General features: G+C 30.4%; 1 pseudogene; it reads right to left on the reverse strand.

Annotated features, from left to right (window-relative positions):
• Positions 1 to 4,948: 4,948 nt before the first annotated feature.
• The window catches only part of LOC148300756 (ionotropic receptor 84a-like), a 29,497-nt pseudogene continuing 11,815 nt past the window's right edge, over positions 4,949 to 22,630 (reverse strand).

A 22,630-nucleotide genomic window follows, 5' to 3' on the forward strand; every position in this document is an offset into this window, starting at 1 on the left:
TGTATATATATATATATATATATATATATATATATATATATATATATATATATATATATATATATATATATATATATATATATATATATATATATATATATATATATATATATATATATATATATATATATATATATATATATATATATATATATATATATATATATATATATATATATATATATATATATATATATATATATATATATATATATATATATGTATATTTATGTATTTAGTTAACAACTAAATGTTTCAAAATAAAAATAACGTTGTTATAAAAATGAAAAAATCATTCCCATGTCACCAATTGGAGTGACTATTTAGGGGTGAACATGTTTTTTTTATCATGCATTTCAAGCATTAATAATATACATAAAGACGATTAAAATACAGCTTGAGGCAGCAAGTCAACGGGGTCTTCATGATCTTGCCTACTGATTGTATACGGGGACTGCATCAATCCTGCTGTGATACTAGTGTATATAAGAGTGAAAAAGGTATGTTAGATTGGATATATGTGACGCAAATTTATATGATAATGGAAGTAAAAGAAGAAAACGAGGAAAATCGTATTTGCAATTATAAACTCTGAAGATTTGTATTTTTGTCTCGTGATGAGAATATCTGTAGTTCCCAAAACTAGATGTGTCTATATAAATAAACTCAAAAGTTGTATTTTCAAATCATATTTAAAGTACACTACTAATCTAAAATTGTCCGCCTCCGTAGTGTAATGGTCAGCGCGTTCAGCTGCCGTTCTGGAGGTCCCGGGTTCGATTCCCAGAGGGGGTCAAATAAATATTAGTGTTTTTTCACTGCAATGTTTATTAAATATTACCCTGGACTGGCACCTGAAGCGGAGGGCTGATCACCTTTCCTTCATGAGTAATCGATCAAGATAACACTGCGTTTATATGACGCAGTGCTCTATGCACCATTGGGGTGCGGATTGAGGTTTTATTATTATTACTTATCTAATGTCTATGAGTCCGTTGAGGTTATATTGAACGTTTTAAGAGATTTTTTTTTTAAATTTCATGATTTTAAATATTTTTTGTATTTTAGTATTCCGATACTTTTAAAATGGTTTGTAATTACGAAATAACAGGTTGATTTTTCCTTTACTAGTATAGTATGCAAATAACACGTTACCGATGGGTATCAGTTTAAAAGTTGTTTCTTTTTATTTTACTGGATTTAGTGGTTTTTTATTTTAGACAATACATACTCCGTGTTTGCCCACATTATATAATTCATGATAGCGTGCGGTATTCTTTGCTGGCCTGCAATTATTAATCTCAGTCTGTCGCTTGATATGTATGATAAAAAAATCATGTATACCCCTAGATAGTCACTCCAATTAGTGACAAATGAACGATTTTTTATTTTTATAATTCTATTTTTTTAAGTAGTAACTTCTAAGAATTTGAGTACTGTGGTCGACAATAACGGTAGAATTGGTGAATGTTACCAATGACGGTCGTTGAATTGAATTTTATCGTCAAGTTTTGACACAAGTTTGTACATAAGTAGGAACTCGTTGTAAATAGTCTAGAAGAATATGAGAATGGTTTGAAAGGCTATAAAAAAATCGACTGCTTAGGAAAGGTTAAATTTGAATTAATCTTTATATGAAACATAGAAATATCAATTATGAATATTTTTTAGAACAGTATTAAAAACCTTATTTACATATCGTGGGTATACTTGCAAAAAACATTAACTCGAAAATATGAAATGTCGATTTAATAATGTATATTATATAGTTTTCAACGTAAAACCTATAACCTATTACATATTAACTGGAAAAATACTGGCATAGTAGTTTAAAATATCGTATTTATGTGGTTTAAAAAGTAAATTTAACTTTGAGTTTTAAGTGGATATTTTATGCAGGCTAAAAGCTTTAAAGAACAGGGATTTTAGAGTTAACATTTTTTACCAGTATATACACGATATTAAAGAATATGGGAGTATTCTTCATCTTTGATGAGATGTTAAAAATAATATGAAAATAACTCCTGTAATTGGAGATAATCCAGATTTTGTGAACAAGTATTTGGACACACTCAAAATGTTGTAAATAAATTATCTGGTCAAATTATAAGCTTAATAATAAAATGAAAATGGTATTTTTTGGCGTTTCTCATGTGTGTGATTATAATCCAGGATTCGGACCTCACATACTATAAGAGTTTCTGCTTAGTAAAAAGCTTCTTTACATCTCACCAATAGATGTCTCTAGTGAAGTTCTAGTGATTCAAAAATAAGGTTTCTAAATTGGTTCAAATATATATGTAGAACTTCCAAGAATTTGAGTAGTGTGGTTGTCAATAATGGGTAGAATCGGTGAATGTTACACGTGTATAAAGTGATCACTTAAACCAGCTTATGACGGTCTTCAGCCCCGTAAATGCCCAGACTTCCATATTCTTCTTCATCTTTGATGAGATGTTAAAAATAATATGAAAATAACTCCTGTAATTGGAGATAATCCAGATTTTGTGAACAAGTATTTGGACACACTCAAAATGCTGTAAATAAATTATCTGGTCAAATTATAAGCTTAATAATAAAATGAAAATGGTATTTTCTGGCGTTTCTCATGTGTGTGATTATAATCCAGGATTCGGACCTCACATACTTTAAGAGTTTCTGCTTAATAAAAAACTTCTTTACATCTCACCAATAGATGTCTCTAGTGAAGTTCTAGTGATTCAAAAACAAGGTTTCTAAATTGGTTCATATATATATAGAACTTCCAAGAATTTGAGTGATGTGGTTGTCAATAATGGGTAGAATTGGTGAATGTTACACGTGTATAAAGTGATCACTTAAACCAGCCTATGACGGTCGTCAGCCCCGTAAATGCCCAGACTTCCATATTCTTCTTCATCTTTGATGAGATGTCAAAAAATAATATGAAAATAACTCCTGTAATTGGAGATAATCCAGATTTTGTGAACAAGTATTTGGACACACTCAAAATGTTGTAAATTCAAAGTTAATAAGAGAAATCCTTATTTTTTGCTCACGAACGAACGTAATTACAATTGTATGAATGTTGTAATTTTTTTAAAATTTGTAGTTGCTATATCTCAAAATGGTAATTTTAGACTTGACTGGGTTCTCACCCGACCCGGGAATTCAACTATATGTTCAATATTATGCAGGCTAGAAGCTTTAAAGAATATGGATTATTCAAACAAGGATTTTAGAGTTAACGTTTTTTGCCAGTATACCCACGATATCAAAGTATTTGTTTCGGGTAAGTAGGTTTTGAATTGTAAAAAAATGTTCCAGAGTAGTACCTAAATAAATATTATGTGTAGCATTATCAAGTATCAGATCATGGTCACCCTTTTTGTTACAAAGTACCTGCGGTACCTACCTTGAGTGGATGTCAGATTTACAAATGGATGGCAGATGACATTTGCCAGTTGACCAGTTTATTCCGGTCGGTTGTAAAATAACGGAAATTGCCGCTTCGCCCGTTCCCTTCCGCTGCAGGAAGCCCATTATTAACTTAACGGATTTCAAGTCACGGTGAACCATTTTTATCGCTAACAAGTCACCTACTCATTAACTAATCAAGTTCAAAGGGATCGAAATGTAGTACTGTAAGACCCCGCTTAACGCGCTAGATACGTTCCAGTCAGTTTCAATCGCAAAACGAAAAACAGTACCCCCCCCCTTCCCTATAGCGTTAACATTGAAACTGCGTTATCGGAGGGAACGTTGTAAGGGGGTAAATGTTTTTAAACTAAAGGTCCTGGGTACGAGTCCGAGTGGGGGGGGTTAAATAAATATAAGTGATTTTTTCACTCGAATATGTATTCAATTAAGACTGGACTGGTGCCTGAAGCGGAGGGCTGATCACATTTCCTTCATATATTAATAATCAAGATAACAATGCGTTTATATGATTCAGTGCCCTTTGCACCATTAATTGCGGTTAAGGGTTTGAATTTTAAATGACTCATTTCAGTCATTTTCGCTGGTTTTAATGTAAAAATACAGTTTAAAACATTAACCCCTTATAACGTTCCATCTAAAAACGCGTTAACTATTTCAACGTTGTAGGGGGGTTAACTGTAGAGTTTTATATGAAAATACTTATCTCTCATTTTATTTTATTGCTATTTTTCATATTATTTTTTAACATCTCAACATAGAGGAATACAAATATAAGAATTTCTGCTCAATAAAAAAGCTTCTTCATCTCACCAATAGATATCTCTCGTAAAATTCTAGTACATATATATATATATATATATATATATATATATATATATATATATATATATATATATATATATATATATATATATATATATATATATATATATATATATATATATATATATATATATATATATATATATATATATATATATATATATATATATATATATATATATATATATATATATATATATATATATATATATATATATATAAATATATATATATATAGATCTTCCGAGAATTTGAGTTGTGTGATTGAGAATCATGGGTAGAATTGGTAAATGTTACAAGTGTGTAAAGTAATAACTCAAACCAGCCTATGACGGTCGTAAGTCCCGTAAATGCCCAGACTTCCATATTCTTTTTCATCCATGTATTTTCCTCCTTTTTTGGCACCCTGCTCATAAATACAAGGTCATGCCACTTGTAAGGGATTCTTACACATTTACCTACTGTAGTGCTTTCAAATAAATATTATGTGGGAGAAAAAAAACGTGGTAGAGCTGCGTTCAGCCACTCCACTCCACCATACTTTGTCTCTTCATCTATGTTAAGATGTCAAAAAATAATGTGAAAACTAAAAGTTATCTAGGCCACATGATAAAATGTTGACTTCCGTATGGAATGAGTTCCCAGGCCTCGTTTTCCGCTTTCACTTGGGACAGCGCAGATTACAATGTTAAATCGCTTAGTGCATTCATGTGTCCATTTTATTTCTGGCTCCAATGTCGGGTATGAGCCCAGTATTTGCATTTACAATTACGATGTAACAGCCTCGTTTGTAAGTGTCAGTTAGGGCCTAAAATAATAAAGGAAGTCAGCGCTTACAATTTTCCTGTAATCCGACATCGAGAAATTTGTGGAGCGAAAATAAGTGAGGCGATTTGAAAAGAGTAATGTGTTCGTTAGAGCAATATTCCGTACTAATATTTTTGTTTACGTCGCATACAAATTGGTGCAAACGTGTTTCAAACTTTGCTTGGAAATTGTAATAAGCATGTCACAGAGATTTGTGCTTTTCCCTCAAATAATTTATGTAAATTTTGTTAAAATACTTATTTTTTTTTGGTAATATATAAAAAAATAAACAAGTTTATTGGATTAAAATTTTCTTTTATTTAAATAAAAATACAATGATGTAAATATATTGTTACGCGTTTCGTCTTATAAAAAAATTATCAGTGTCTAAAAATATTTGCAAAATATCCTTATATAATAACATAACAGTAGAATTCAATCCAAAAACCTTGTTTAATTTTTGATATATTACCTTAAAATTTAAAATGGAATTCTATCAACTGTCGCAGTTACAATAAATTAAATAATTTACGCTGAAATAAATTAATTAGCAACCTGATATAAAAAATAGAACCCAATCAGGGATCCAAAATTAATGAACTGAATAGTGTCGGGTTGTGGTTCCGTGGTTAGGTCGCGGAATTCAGAGTTTCTCGGTTCAAACCCACTCTACCACAATATACCTATTTCTAATAATGAGCCGCTTAGGCTCAAACAAGTATGAAATTGAATTATTTGTGTAATTAATAAAATACAAATATGTCTCTTTAAAAAATAAATAAATAAATACTTTATGGAAAGAAATTTGTGTTTCTGATATATTTTCTCATTTATTTCTTTTAAACATGCTTCTTACCTTATGTTATTTTTTTTAATTATTCCTATTTACTATACCTGCTTATTGTTTTATTTTTTCCCCTATATAATGTTTCTTTCTTTTTTTTAATTTTTTTTTTGTAACTTTCTTTATTTGTTTCATTCATGTTAACCTAAATTCTATGCCCAAAAATGACAGATGGAAATTACTCATCGGGAATAATAAAATAATGTGCAATAAAACAACATATCCACAACATTTTCCAACTCTATTTATTTAATATTAATAAATATAAACATTACAAAGTAACATTTAAAGCGTATACATTAAAAATATAAATGAAAACGTAAGGAAGAAGACTATTGTTAAAAATGTAGAAGAATACCGCTTCAGAATACCGCCTCAGACACATGGAACAGATCGATATCCGGCGTGATATTATTCAGCATAGCCGTAGCTCGTCCTACAGGCATAACCATCGGGAGGTTGGTCCTGTGTATAGGAATGTGAAACAATCTATGCCGACGCTGTCTTAGGTAACTATCGGGAACATACAGACCAATGTTCCGGATAGTTTCAGGATTATCGATCATACCGTGCAACAATCGTTAAAAATGAGCGTGTTTACTAAAGGAGTTATTTTACATTTTTGACATTTCAATAAAGATGATGAAAGGTTCTCTATTAAATAAAATCTCTCTAAATGAAATCAAAGAGATGGCTGTTGTGAACTCATATGTACTCTGTCATGAGATTGATGATAAATATATGTACGACTTCCAAAATGATGATGGTTGTCAATCATAGGTAGAATGGTGAACGTTACACGTGTGGAAAGTGATCACTTATCCAGCCTTTAGAAGGTAATAAGCTTTGTTAAGTCCGGACGTTCATATTCTTCTTCTTCTATATTAACATATCAAAAATATCTTACATCATTCCGTTCGGATTAAAACAACTAAATTGCAAAAATGACAAATTTAAACAATTGAATTTAGAGTATAAATATGCTGATAAGATGATATTCTGTGCCGTTAAATTACTTGTTTTCAAAGGGAATTAAATCTTAGTTTTGTTTAATGACTTTTACCTAAAAGATAGCGGAATTTTTAAACATAATGGTTGATTTCAACATTACACGCGAAGTTTGACTAAAAAATACAGGTGATGTTTTTAATTGAAGCATTTATTAAATATATCAAAATGGAGTAGTGTGGTTTTGAATCGTTTGTAGAATAAAAGTAATAATAGTACTATGCAGTGTGATGAAAATAGGTCATTTAATCCAGCCAATGACAGGTTGAGAGCCTTGTAAATAACCAGATTTTATATTCCCATTTGTGTACACGGTGAAATCCCTAAACAGTGTAATATAAAGAAGTCACTTAATCCAGCCAACGACAGATTGTGAGCCTTGTAAATGGCCAGGAGTATATATTTCCATTTCAATAAACTTCATTATCCGTGCTGAGATATTAATCAAAATCTACATATCGCTCACACCTTTCAAGAACGTCATAAATAAAAAATCGTCAATTTCCAGTTGTGCATGTTTTCGGAATGCCCAGAAAATGTACTGTATCCCAGAAAAAGCGGCATATTTTTAACTTAATGTTTACCCGCTACAAGGCAGAAAGTGTTGTTTTTGCATTTTGAAGAAAAGGTATTGTTTAAGTATTTTTTGAAATATACTAAATATTTTTCAAATGTAGAAAAAACATTCAGGTTTTACCTAAAAAGATCTGCTGCACAGTAAAAAGTTCAATAAGTGGCTTGATATTCATTTTCAATACATTGTATTATATAGCTAAACATTAAAAACGTTCTACTGAAAAATCAAGTTTTTGATTTATGACGTTCTTGAAAGGAGTGAGTGATATGCCAAATTTGTTCTGATTCATATATAACATATAACGTAGATGTCGTCTTATGAGGGGTAATGGGTCGATTTTGTTTCATTTTTCTGAAAAATAAATATCACATGTAGGATTCTTTTACATTTTTTAGTGGGCAAAATAAAAAAAAATACAAGAAATTAATTAATGAGCTTTTCAAATTGAGCTTTTCTTCGCTGAAAAGGGGTAATGGATCAAGAATGGAGAGACGTCATGAGATGTGAAAATCATATAAGCATTTGTATTAAGGCCCAGCATTCATTAAGTCGCAACATAATTGTTTGTAAATCCAGGTAACATTTTGCGTAATTGATGTGTTTTTTAAAACAACGTTTTTATAAAGAAAAATAAGTTTTTCTTCGAAATAATTACATACATAGTTTAAAAAAAAATTGAAAGGTTGGGAGTTAAAAAATATATTTTTTGTTGTTATATTGTATATTATAAAAAAATGAAAAATATCTAAAAACATCGTATAAAAAATCGGGCTTGAGCAGACAAGTGACCTTTTACGAAAAGAAAAACATTTAAAAAAAAGGTGATTTAAGTAAAAAAATCAATTACTTCAAATGTTACTTGGGTTTCGAGAAAATTAAGTTACGGTTTATCGTATGTTGGATCTTAATGCCAAATCAATGAATGATAGAAGATATAGGTTTTATTTTCTTTATTTTAAACTCTTTTGCATTTAAAAATATATTATAATTAAAAGTACAAAAAAATATACAATATTAATAATAAAAAAAAGATCCTATGAAGACATGGCCTGTGTGTGGGTATACATTTTATTTTAGGTAATAAAAATATAAAGAGATCAGAAAATAAAAATTAAAGTGCTAATATAAATTACAAATATGTGAATGTAACAGAAAACAAAAAAAAACTAAAAGATGAACATGAAAAAAGTTAGCAAATATGTACCATATGAGTTTTAAAATTTAAATGAATTTGAGTAGTGTGGTTGTCAATGATGGGTAAAATTGGTGAATGTTACACTTGTGTAAAGTGATCACTCACAAAGAGATTAGTAGGTAGGATAGTTCCATTTCCAGTACCTGTTGTATAAGAGTTCCAGAACGAAGACGCTGAGGGCCAAACAGAAGCAGTAGAGGAGCGACTGCAAGGCGGGCCAAGTCTCTCGGAGTCCGACGCTCACGAAGGTGCCACCCTTGCCGGTGCAAGTGGGCTTCTTGGGGTATAACTTCTGGACCTCGCGCGATTGTAATCCGTATTCTTGGATACGACGCATCCTGACCAAAAAAATGTAAATAAGTATAAAAAACAAGTGTAATATATTTTTAAATAACAGCTGGACTATGCCCGTGTTCAATACTCCTATACACCTAATGCAAAACCTCCCTAATGATTTCGTGGACCATATCGTCATCTGGAATATGTCACTTCCTACCTATAAAGAAAGCATAATTAAAATATTTCTGCTTTTGACTAATGAAATATTCCTCGTTTTTTTTATATGTTCATCCTTGTTAAAATAAATACTTTTCGAACCAATAATATACTTAATGTTTTATAGAATTTTTGATATTAAAAGAGAAAACATATTATTTTAACATAAAGTTTAACATGCATTATATTATGTACAAATTGGCTTAATTATATATATATATATATATATATATATATATATATATATATATATATATATATATATATATATATATATATATATATATATATATATATATATATATATATATATATATATATATATATATATATATATATATATATATATATATATATATATATATATATATATATATATATATATATATATATATATATATATATATATATATATATATATATATATATATACTGCATAGTCTTTTTACATTATTTTTACCTATCTTTACATAATATACACACAAAAAGGAAGATTTTTTTTTAAAATTAACATTTAACAATTTTCACAGTATTAACTCTGTATCATTTACTATTAATGAATTATTTTGTCTCTATTAAGACCTCTTATCTCAGTTGGCAACCAGTTTTAAATACTCTGAACTATGTTTATATTGATATTTATTGATAACAACGACCCTTTACAGAAAAAATTGTAAAGGTCCAAATAAAGATGTCTTTCATTATTTTTTTTATTTAGTCAAAAAAATCTAAAACAAAATTGGAAGATTAATTTTGCGCCACCTTACATTTTTTTTGTATACTGCAGCTGTTCAGATTATAAATATCAAATATGATTAACATACGACGCCATTTGAAAAAAAAAAAACATCGTTTGATAGGGTGATTAGTTTTGCGCCATCCTGTACATCTATGTACATATCGCTCACTCCTTTCAGTAACGTCATAAATCAAAAATCGTCATTTTCGGTTGTGCATGTTTTCGGAATGCCCAAAAAATATACTATATTCCAGCAAAAGCGGTATATTTTTAACTTAATATTTACCCGCTACAGGGCAGAATGTGATGTTTTTGCATTATGAAGAAAAGTTATTGTTTAAGTATTTTTTTTAAATATAATAAATATTTTTCAAATGGAGAAAAAACCTTCAGGTTTTACCTAAAAAGATCTGTTGCACAGTAATAAGTTCAATAAGTGGCTTGATATTTATTTTTAATACATTGTTTTATATTTCTAAACTTTAAAAACGTTCTCCTGAAAACTCAAGTTTTTTGATTTATGACGTTCTTGAAAGGAGTGGGCGATATGCGTTTCTATGTCGAGACGATATTTGTTTTCACATGTGGTATCACTGATGAAGGGCGAAATCTTATTTTGACCTTGGATCGTATTACGTAGTATTACAATTATGATATTCTTCTACTAAGAAGAATGGTTTTAGTGGAATGTACTAACTGGAATTTAGTGGAATGTACTAACATTCCACTAAAATATGTTTTTTGGGGAATATTTTGGTTATTTAAGTTCATAAAAACTGAAGCGGAGTAAATACCCTTCGACAATGCGCCCTCTGCAAATTAGACCGTTTTCATATGACGATTATGTATTCAAAGACTTTATGCAGTTTTTAGACTCGCTTGCGTTGAGCAAAAACAAATTTTCCAGCACTGTTAATAACGTATATTTAAATAAAATTTGAAAATGATATCTGCTTAGGGTAGCGGCAAATTTCCCAGACAATAGCCGATGTGCAAATCGTTTGCCAGAAAATATTAGATTTTGTTATTTTTTTATTATTGCTTTTTTGGATTAACAAAACGAGCTCAATTACGCCAAATGATTGTTTTTGATTTGTGTAAGGAATGTGGGTATGTTGGTTACACATTGGTGACAACGACACATCTGTGATCCTGTGCATACTGTCACACAGTCTGGCAAGCAGATTCTAGATTTGTCTCACTCTCTCTGTTATTCTGATAGATTTTTTTTAAAAATTTTATTAAAATTTTAATTGTTCAAAAAAAAATCATGCCAAATCAATAAATAATAAATACCTACACCCATATTTATTTTGACCCTCCTAGGAATTAAACCCAAGACCTCCTAATAGCATGGTAGCCAAACACGCTTACCACTACACTACAAGACGGACAAATAAGACTTTATGCATGTTATTTATATTTGTAGCTATAACTTTGTGAATTTCCATTTTATAATTAAAATACAAATTTGTTTTGAAATCACTATAAATACTTTATTATGACTTAATTATAATGTCTAACGGTTTCAAAGCTTCTTCTTAAAGACTGATTAATAAATACATATGTTTATAAATATCAATGTGTGTATGTTGTTTTCAAAATAGAAGAAAAGAAAAGCACACTTAATCCAATTATCTGGTAATCCTAGAGCGAACTAATTATTGCGACACAGAGAAAAATAATAAAAGTTTGGGGTTATTCATTAATTAGTTATTTCATCTTACAGTAAAGCCTCGATATGACGGACCTCTATTTGACGAACTTCTGATATAAGGGAAAAAAATATGTCAAATGATTTAAAAAAATCAATGTTATAAATGCTTAAATTCAAGTGTCACCGAATATATGGTAAACAATTTTGAACGGCCATGATAATCACAAAATTATGTCTCAAAAGATGAAGGTGACCCTAGGTATAATATCATGAATGAAAGTGAAATAGCACATGAAGTTATGAACCTAAAAATGAGAATGAAAGTGAAGATAGTGAAGTAGATGAAACAACTCTGCCATAAATGAAGTTATCAGTGGTAAGATCACATCTCAACGATTTAATAATATTTATCGACTTTTTGTTAGAAAGCGAAATTCAACTATATCATACGCATTTTCCAATTTTAAGAGAGTTGATTATAAAAAAGGTGAACTTCAAAAGTGCAAACAAAACTTGAAGTTGAAGTTTAATTTTTAAGCAGGATAACCGTAAAAACGTGTCGATATCAAATAGCAACGTCACTTCACGACATGCATCCAAAGACAAAAAATATAATCTGGTGTTGTTTATTTATATCTAAATACAGTGTTCATGTTTAAAAACAGTTTTAAAAAAAAATTAATAAACCTATTTTTATAAAACGGAAATTTGACTTCAACGGACACCCTCTCCCCACAATTAGTCCGTTATATGGAGGATTTACTGTACCTATTTATAAATAGCATCTTAAGCCATTAAAAGGTTCGGGTTGAAATCTGCGCTCGGTTATTTTTCTTTCTTCTTTTTCCATGATCGCTCCCTAGCATATGGTCAACGCGAGACGTCTCCAAGTCACTCTGTCACGCGCCATCTCCTTGGCTTCCTCCCAGGTCAGTCCGGCATCTCGAAGTTCCGCTGAGTATAGTTTGTGAATAGTCGTCAGCGGCCTTCCGGGGGGTCGGAATCCTCGGGGTTGGAAGAAGAGACATGAGGGGTTGATGGTCTTAGGTGGCATTCTAATGAAGTGTCGCAACCATGTCCACCTTTTCCTCTTCAGGACTTACAGTATGAGCTGCTGGGTTCTTCTCCTCACATCCTCATTCTCGACGAAGTCATACCACTTTACGCCCAGTATTCGCCTCAGGCACTAATTTTCAAAATTTTCCAGATTCTTGTTATCAGCTTTGGTGAGGTGCCACGACTCACACCCTGTTAATATTTGATGGCTTTCAGTTACGCGAGTATATGTATTATATGCATGTGCGTTTTACCCTCTAGTATTCTCAATGAAATCTGGATAACGAAATATGTTAAATATTCATACATCCAGCCGTGTATTTTATGTAGTGGATTCCTTGGAGCTTTATTTTAGCTTTTTTCTTTGTAAATTTCAAATTAATTTCTCGCAAAAATGTAGATTTTCGGGCCTCCCTCATACATATTTGATTATTTTTTAATGTAATTTTACATTCGTACGTATGTTCAGTTTTGTAGGCAACTTTATGTACGTACAATATTACTGAATATGTTGGAAGTTTTAATTACATTCAGTAATACCTTTAAATTCTTGCCATCTCAACATAGATGAAGAAGAATATGGAAGTCTCGGCATTTACAGGGTTTACAACTGTCATAGGCTAATTTAAGTGATCACTTTACACACGTGTAACATTCACCAATTCTACCCATGATTGACCATCTCATTACTGAAATTCTTGAAACTTCTAGATATACAGATCAAACTCGAAATACAGTATGCGAGAGTTAACTAGAGACATCTATGGTGGGGTGAGAAAATATTTAGTTTAGCAGAAACTCTTTTATTTGTTGTTAACATACGAAGGAAAGGTGATCAGCCCTCCGCTTCAGGTACCAGTCCGGGGTAAAATCGAATAAATATTAGAGAGAAAAATCACTTTTTTTAACCCCCTTCCATAGGAATTGAATTCGGGACCTCCAGTACGGTAGCTGAGCATGCTGATCATTACACTACGGAGGCGGATATAGACGGACGTCTTTTACGGCAAAGGTCTTGAGTCGCAAAGATTTATATCTTTATAAAATTAAAAGACTTTTTTTTTACCATTTTTTATTTATATAATTTAACCTACCGGTTTCAACAATGCATTGTCAACATCAGGATTTATTTTAAATAAAAAAAAATTAAAAAGTTATAATACTTTCATAAAAAAACTTCCACACACCTAAAGTCTATTAATTTTTTAAAGATATTATAAAATGTACCATAAAGTATCTGCGGAAAACATTCAAGAAATGCAAAGATTAAGTATATTTTATACAAAAATACCGAGAACACATTTTATTTAACACATAAAGTAGCTAAACTGGCAGTGCACAACGGAGTCCTGGTTCCAACTCTAATGTTTGGAAGTGAAACATGGAGTTGGCAAAAGAAGGATGAAAGTAGACTAAATGCAGTCGAAATGCGATCTCTCAGAAGAATGTGCGACAAAACGATGTATGATAGATGTGCGAATAGTGAAATAAGGAAGGAATGCAAAGCTGAGATAAGCATTATCGATAAAATTAAGAAAGGTGTGTTGAGATGGTTTGGATATGTAGAACGAATGAGTGAGGAAAGAACGGTAAAACAAATTTATGAGGTGAATGTACTTGGGAAAAGAAGCAGAGGAAGACCGAGAAAAACATGGCACGACCAGGTATGCCAAATACTTGAAAGTGGTCAGGTTAGGAGTCGTAACAATCGTCGGGTATGTATGAGGAGATGCATGAACGTGGAAGAGGCGAAGAATGTTTGCAAGGATAGAGTGGTGTGGCGCTCTATTCTCTCTGCCTACCCCTGCGGGGAAGCGGCGTGATGGTTAGTTAGTTAGTTAGTTAGTTTAAAGTAGCTAAGAAATAATCATTTACCCAATCTTAAACATCTCCTTGAAGGATGAATTTTTTTGAATGGCATTCCAGGGGTCAATAAGTTGTAGGAAGGATATTTCAGCTAGTCCGCACTTCTCATCCTCTCGGAATGTGTCAGTAACCACCTTGTAACCTACACTTAATTCCATGTAGAAAGCATACAGACCCTGAAAGAAGAAATGGTTAGAACAGAAAACTTGAGCTGAATTGATATTTGGCTCGAATTTATTTTGCTAATACAAAAAGGATAATAATTCGGCTTGACTTATTATTTATTTATTTTGTAATACAAAAAGGAAGTATGTTTAGTCATAAAACAAACCCTGAAGAGAGCAACAGGTTGTTGCCAAAACTAATTGGTTTTTATTAAAAATGAAGTCATGTTATTTCTCCAAAATAATTTACAATGATCCACAAAGTTAATGCTTTTAACATTAAAAAAGGATAATAATTCAGTTAGAGTTATTATTTATTTTGTTAATACAAAATAATTTTTCCAATGTTCTCAAAATATAACAGCGCAATAAAGATTGATATTGCGGAGAGTGAAATATTGAAAATGTTTTATTATATTCTTACATTCTTACACTCCACATTTTATTAATTTTATTGTTTTTCAGATTTATGAAATGAGCTTAATTATCCCAAACGATTAATTTAATTGTTTAAGACTAACTACTTTTGAGAAGATACATGGATGTGAAAGAAGCGAAGATTTGTGTGGCGTCGTAATCAATATGCCTACCCCTATGGGAAGCAGTGTGATGGTTAGTTGGTTAGTTAAATTATATTTTATATATGTATATATATATATATATATATATATATATATATATATATATATATATATATATATATATATATATATATATATATATATATATATATATATATATTTATATATATATATATATATATATATATATATATATATATATATATATATATATATATATATATATATATATATAAATGATGAAGGATGAAGTAATAAATGGGAAAAGCGATATCAAATTCTGCGTCTACCGCGTAAAGTACCAAAATTACAATTTAGTATGAGTATGTTTTGCAAACTTTCATCCAAGGATGTTGTCGTTCATATTAAGTAATTGCTGTGTTTGTAATATGACTAAAATTAATTGTGTTATTTGCAAGGAAATGTGGATATATTATACCTAATGCCTGCGAGTACTTCTCTCCGCAACTGTTGTTGCTTTGGCAACAACAGTTGCGGAGTAACGTGTATGGTGGATGTAATACATAAGCCAGAAATTAGATAAAGTAACAATGGGGGCTGATGCCAGGCAGACTGAGTCGTAAAACTTTAGTGTGACTTTTATGTTGACTTTACGTTTTGCAAGTCGTTGGGAACATTTCATATTTTCGGTAATAACGACACATTACCATACTTGTAGCGATTCAAGCCTGAAGCGGCGCTTAAAATCGACGTATTACGTTGCGGCTGACTGAATCTGTATCGTAAAGGCTTTCAGCTGGCTTAATATTAAGTGAGCAAGAATGGTGTAATTACTTTAAACTGAAATTTCAGAAAGAGTAAAACAATATATTGTAGTCGTACAGGAGAAAGTGACCAACTAACAAAACGTAAAATGTTCAGGAGGGCAATTTGAGTCACCTTTGCTTGGCAAGAAAATAAACATCAATGCAATAAGTCATTTTTAACAGGTCAATATATTGTACTTCCATGTTAAAAATCCTTTGGGATTTTTTTCAGGGCAATATAAAGCTAGTAAGATATAGAATAGTCAATGATAACGTTTTTGTAAAAAATGCACTTGGTCACTTTCTCCTGTATGATTACGATGTGTATTATTTTTTAACATATATTACAAAAAATATCAAATTACTTAACTTTTTACACTGATTTATTTATTGATTTGGTGTTTTGTTTTTAAGAATAAACTTCAGTTAAGTAGACACAAAAAATCAATTTTTGGTTTTAACATTTATTACAATTTTTTTTACACTTCTTTTGTATGTTGAATCACGTTTTTTTCTTCTTTTGTGAATCGATGTCTGCCAACCAATAAAAAACAGATTAATGACAGTGGTCAAGAATTGCACATTACACCACTGTTAGTTATCAACTTTAGTGGGCAAAGAATAAATATAAGTGAGAGAAGAAAAAAGTATGATATATTTTAAAAATAATATAATATATTTTCTGTCATATTATAAGGAACTGCAGTATGAATAATTTACTTCTCGGCAGTCACTTTGTGGTACTATCAATCCATTTCCAATTAAGGTTTTACTTAGTAAATACCACTATATTTGAAAATCTATTGTGACACACGTTGCGATGCACTCTGTATCATTTTCAAACACTCTATTTGAAAAAGATGCGGAATGCATTGAAACACGTGTCACAATAGATTTTAAGAAATAGTGGTACCAAGTAACATTTAAAATTATTAATTTGCAATAATAATCATTAAGGCTTGGCATTCGTAGTCACATTTATTCCACCTGAGACCACCCGAGAGGTCTTTTCAGGTCAATTTTTTTTTAAGAATGTAAATTGGATATTTTTTATGAAAATATTTATTTATATATATATATATATATATATATATATATATATATATATATATATATATATATATATATATATATATATATATATATATATATATATATATATATATATATATATATATATATATATATATATATATATATATATATATATATATATATATATATATATATATATATATATATATATATATATATATATATATATATTTAAAACTCTTTACCTTTCAAAAACTCTTTTCATTTCCAAACCATTTGATTAATACGAAGAAAAACCAATTTTTCAATGCAAAAAGGTGTTTTAAGAATAAAATAAAAAATTACGTAAAATAAAATAAAATTAAGTTAATTAAAATAAAAAAATAAAAATAAAAATAATTAAAAAAAATTTACGTAAAATGTTACCTGGATTTAGATAAAATTAAGTAGTGACGTAACAATGCTGGGCCTTAATAATATTGAAAATTGATGAAAAGAATAGAAAACATAGAGCGTAGAGTCAGGTAAAGTGATATGAGGTATGGGAGGGGGAGAGGATCTAAGGAAGGGATGATAATAGACTGTTATGGTTTCAAGGATATATGGTATTGTAATATCAAAAACGTTTTTAGAACGTTATCAGAGAGTTAGTATTTTTTACGTGGAAAGAAAGGTATTAATCCCATAGTCTGGCAGCTTTTATAGAAAATGGAGTAACGGAAGAATAATGTGTTATGGAAAGACATGGAACGAAAAATGTTCTCTAATGAGGCAGTCCAAGGTTGAAGATGAAAAACTTTACAAGACATTTTGTTAGGAAAATAGATGATCAATTTTCAATTTTTTGATAGTAAAATTTAATAAAATCAGGGGAGTGCATTCCATATAGGCAGAAAAACAGTGCCTATCTTAACTTACCCGCGTGACACATAAAAACGCAGCCAGTACCTACCCTACCTTACTAAGTAGTACCTAGCTTACTACTATCTACCTCTACTTCCTACCCTAGTAAGTAGTTCCTAGTTTACCTTACTACCTTCCTCTACTGCCTACCCTAGTAAGTCGTAACTAGCTTACCTTACTACTTGCCTCTTCGTAACATTCTGGCTGGCATCGTCTTTAAAAAAATGTTTCCACCTGCCCATAAAGCACACCAAACAGTGACTTTTAGTGGATGTAAGAGTATCTCGACAAAGGTTTCTGGGTTTTTTCCACTCCGAATTCGGATATTCTACTTATTGACTATTTAACCAAAAATGTGCCTCATCAGTGAACAAGATTTTGCGTTGAAAAAATGGATCAAGCTGAATATTGTTTTCGGCCCATTCACCAAACCTACGACGTGCATAATGGTCATTCAATCAAGAGATTATAAAGACATAGGCATGTCAAAACGTACGTCAACTGTCAAATTGACAGTCTGTAGAAACAATGTTACCGATTTAAAACAAAACCCAATTTTACAATTTTTTATTTAAAAAATGTTAGTAACCTAAGAATATAACCACTTACTGAGGTTTTTGTCTATCGGTTTCGAGACGTACCCATCTCTTCTTCAGGACAATCACTACACCAGTATACAAACACCACTACACGTCACTACCACAGCACTATTCACATACTCACAACTACTCAAAATGTTTATCACAAGCGATTTTGGTCGACCCGGAAAATCACCCTATACTTGTATGCTTTATGTATTTGTATATATACATATTACTTACTTACTTATAACCCTTATCCGCACCCAATGGTGCATAGGGCACTACACCGAATTGACGCAGTGTTTTCTTGTTCATTACTTACATCAAGGCAGGGTGATCACTCTTGCGCTTCAGGAACCAGTCCACGGTAATATTAAATAAATATTACAGTGTAAAATCACTAATATCTATTTTCACCCCCATGGGAATCGAACCCAGTACCTCAAACATGGTAGCTAAACACGCTGACCATTACCCTACGGAGGCAGACATATACATATACTTTATATAAATTATACTTTATATAAATTCCTTGAAATTCATAACAGGATGTTATGAATTTAAAAAACGTGTATAGATAAACACTATATTGATACATAGGTAATAAATTATTATTCGCAGTTTCCGAAATCTTTACGTATCTTCATTTTTGAAAATAAGAAAGAAAATCAGAGATGAAAAAACATTATCTTCCTTGAAAAGTCTTTCCTGTTATATTTCACAGAAAACGAGTTGTCAACAATAAAATATAGCTACTTTTAATGTCATTTAAAATATTATTCAAGCCGTATTTTATTTCCTTTTCCTTTCAATAATCCTGTATCAATAATTTATAATATTAATCTCATATTCAAATATCTCTCGATTCTAACATCGCTTAAATAAACTTGGCTGTAAAAATATATATCTGGCGAAATATGGAACATAAAAAAACAATCAATTTCCTTTCCCTTTTCTTATTTTTCCATCCGTTCTAAGGGAAGGATATACATTTTAAATTTGTTTTTACGAGATTGCTCAACTTTTAGGTATTCTAAAAAAGCGAAAATACCTGTTTTATTTGCTTATTTCAAGCAAACCATCAAATTTCACGTTTTTGAATACTAAGAATATGCATTAGACGTTATTTTGTTATCAACGATTTGGTTGAAGGAAAAAATATTAAAAAAATAATAAAAATATAACATAAAAATAAAAATAATAATATTTAGTTATTATTTTTTTGAGTTCGTTGAAAAATTATGAATTTTATTTTTATTTATGATAAATAGATTTGGTTATGGTTGATAAAGGAATAATACGACATAAATAATTATAAAAAAAACACGTGTGTTTTATCTCTTTCATGTTTATGCATCTCCTCATACATACCCGCCGATTATTCCGACTGCTGACCTGACCATTTTCAATTATTTGGCATAAGTGATCTTGCCACGTTATCCTCTGTCTTCTACTGCTGCTCTTTCTGATTATATTTTCTTCATAAATTTGTTAAACAGTTCTTTCTTTACTCATCCCTTCTGTGCTAATCGTTTTAACACGCCTTTGTTAATTTTCATGGACAATACTTATCTCAGCTTTGCATTTTTCCTTATTTTACCATTTGAATATCTATCACACATCGTTTGCCACACATTCATCTGAGAAATCGTATTTTGACTGCATTCAATAGTATACTTTCATACTTCTTTTGTTAACTTCATAGTTGTTACTAGGGTCTTATAGTCACTGCTAGTTAAGCTTTTGCTGTTAGGATTTTATTTACAATATAAGTGATTTCATTCACCATTCACTCTGTTCCCAGCATTCACTCTCCTCTCAATACCTTTATCAATCCTTCCATCTCGAGAAAACGTACTTCTTCTTTATATTTCTTCGCTACAATTGAGTAGTTCACGTGCAAACCATGTTATGTTAAAAAAAAAAAATTTAGGGTAGGGTGGCAATCGGTAGAAGATTAAAAATATTAACGTCTAAGTGTAACATAATCTGCTAAAACTCGTTAAGGCCAAGCATTTGTTAAGTCGCACTAATTCCACCGGAGACCACCGGAGAGGTCACATGTCTGCTCAAATCCAATTTTTATAAAGAATGTATATTGGATATTTTTTGTTATTTAGAATATTTATAAAAAAATACTCCTAGCCATTTAATTACTATTGTCTTTTCAAAACCATATAATTATTGAGAAGAAAAACTATTTTTTTCAATACGAAAACGGTGTTTTAAGAAAAAAATAAGTAAAATGCTATCTGGATTTTGAGAAAATTATATTATTTATTGATTCGGCATTAACTTTGTGGAATGACAGGATTATTTTGATTAAATCAAACACTTGAATAATCCACTGAATTGAGTTTTATTTTTATTTATGACTAGTTTCAAAAACGACAATTGTTTTCATCTTCTGGTACAAATTAAAACTAATTAATTTGTACCAGAAGATGAAAACAATTGTCGTTTTTGAAAATAGTCGTAAATAAAAATAAAACTCAATACAGTGGATTATTCAAGTGTTTAATTTAATTAAAATTGAGAAAATTAAGTTGCAACTAAGCGAATGCTGGGCCTTAAGTTAGGAATAAAATGGAATAGGAAAATCAATACCCTTGCAAAATTCGCTACGCTGATCGACCGTTCACCTTAAAAAATCTCCCAAAAAAGCTCAAATTGTCGCCATTGGAAAAAACAAACTAAATTTTTAACATAACGTGCTTTGCAAGTGGACTACTCAATTCTAAGGTTATCTTTTCACTAGAGTTCAGGCCCGGTGTTGCTCTTAATTGGGACCTCGTTCGACCTTTGTTATCGGAAGGAGATAAATAGTTTGTACCTTTCGCATTCTGCTTACACCTTCAATCATTGGTAGAAACTTGGGATTGGCTCCCTTGTTAGACAACTTTTGTTCCCACATTGCCTTGCGGAGAGGCTCTGTTACCAGCTGAAATCAATAATTACTTTTCAAATTACCATTTACTTCTTAAAACATATAATATTTCCGTGTAAAAAAAGATAAAAGCATGTTGCCATTGCTCAACTCTCAAGTAAATTGGTTTTCACGGGGTGAATAGAAACTATTTTTCACATTGTCAATTAAACATACAGGGTGGCGATCACCCTTTCAAAAGATGCCCTAAGAAATAAAATATTATGTTTTAAGTCATTTAGGCTTTAGTCACTGTCGTATTATAAATTATATTTTCAAGAATTTCTATTGCTTCGAAATATTGCAGTTATTGATTTTTTAAACAAACATTTTTAATGATTTTAACGTTATTATACTTATGTTTTTGATTTTTATGTATTTAATAAGTTGCCGAAGAACTTTTTTAACCATTAGTTGATATCTCCCCTTCTTTTCATTTTGAAATGAAGACAATCAATGTTTTTTTTTTAAAATGAACATTATTAATTAAATTAATATACACGGAAAATAAAAATAAAAGTCCCATTAAAATGGTAAGTATGTTATAGACAAAAAAACTCAAATTCGATCCAACAAAAATTCAGGTTTTCAGGTTTCTTTTTCAGTTTTTGGAGTAATGATATTGCTTCATGTTTGAAACAATTACTTCATAATTGTGATTTTTTCATGTAACACCAATTTAAATACAGTCTTCAGCGTTCTGTTCTTCGTTTTTATGTTCATTAGAGTGGAAAAGCTTTGTTCACAAAGGTAGGTTGTTGCAAATGGCAGCTTTTTTACCGCATCCTCGTGTGCAATTTTGAAAGCCTTCACAGCTTTTGACAACCAAAAAGAACAACAGAAAAAAATATAATTTCGTAGTCGTACAGGAGAAAGTGACCAACTACCAAAACGTAAAATGTTCAGGAGTGCCATTTAAGTCACTTTTGCTTGGCAAAAAATAAATATCAATGCAGTTAGTAATTTTTAACATGTCAATAAATTATACTTCTAAGTTTTAAATCCTTTGGGAATTTTTTCAAGGCAATATTAAACTACAATAGTAAGATATCAAATAGTCAATGATCACGTTTTTGTACAAAATGCACTTGTTCACTTTTTCCTGTGTCACTACGATTTCCTTATTGCCCCGAAAAAATATTTTTTACCCCATTTGGGGTAATTTACCCGGTTCCCCAAACGCTGTA

The sequence above is a fragment of the Brachycentrus maculatus genome, unplaced genomic scaffold, assembly GCF_059751285.1.
Source record: "Brachycentrus maculatus isolate JH-2025_06_01 unplaced genomic scaffold, ASM5975128v1 h1tg000659l, whole genome shotgun sequence".
NCBI classification, from domain to species: domain Eukaryota; kingdom Metazoa; phylum Arthropoda; class Insecta; order Trichoptera; family Brachycentridae; genus Brachycentrus; species Brachycentrus maculatus.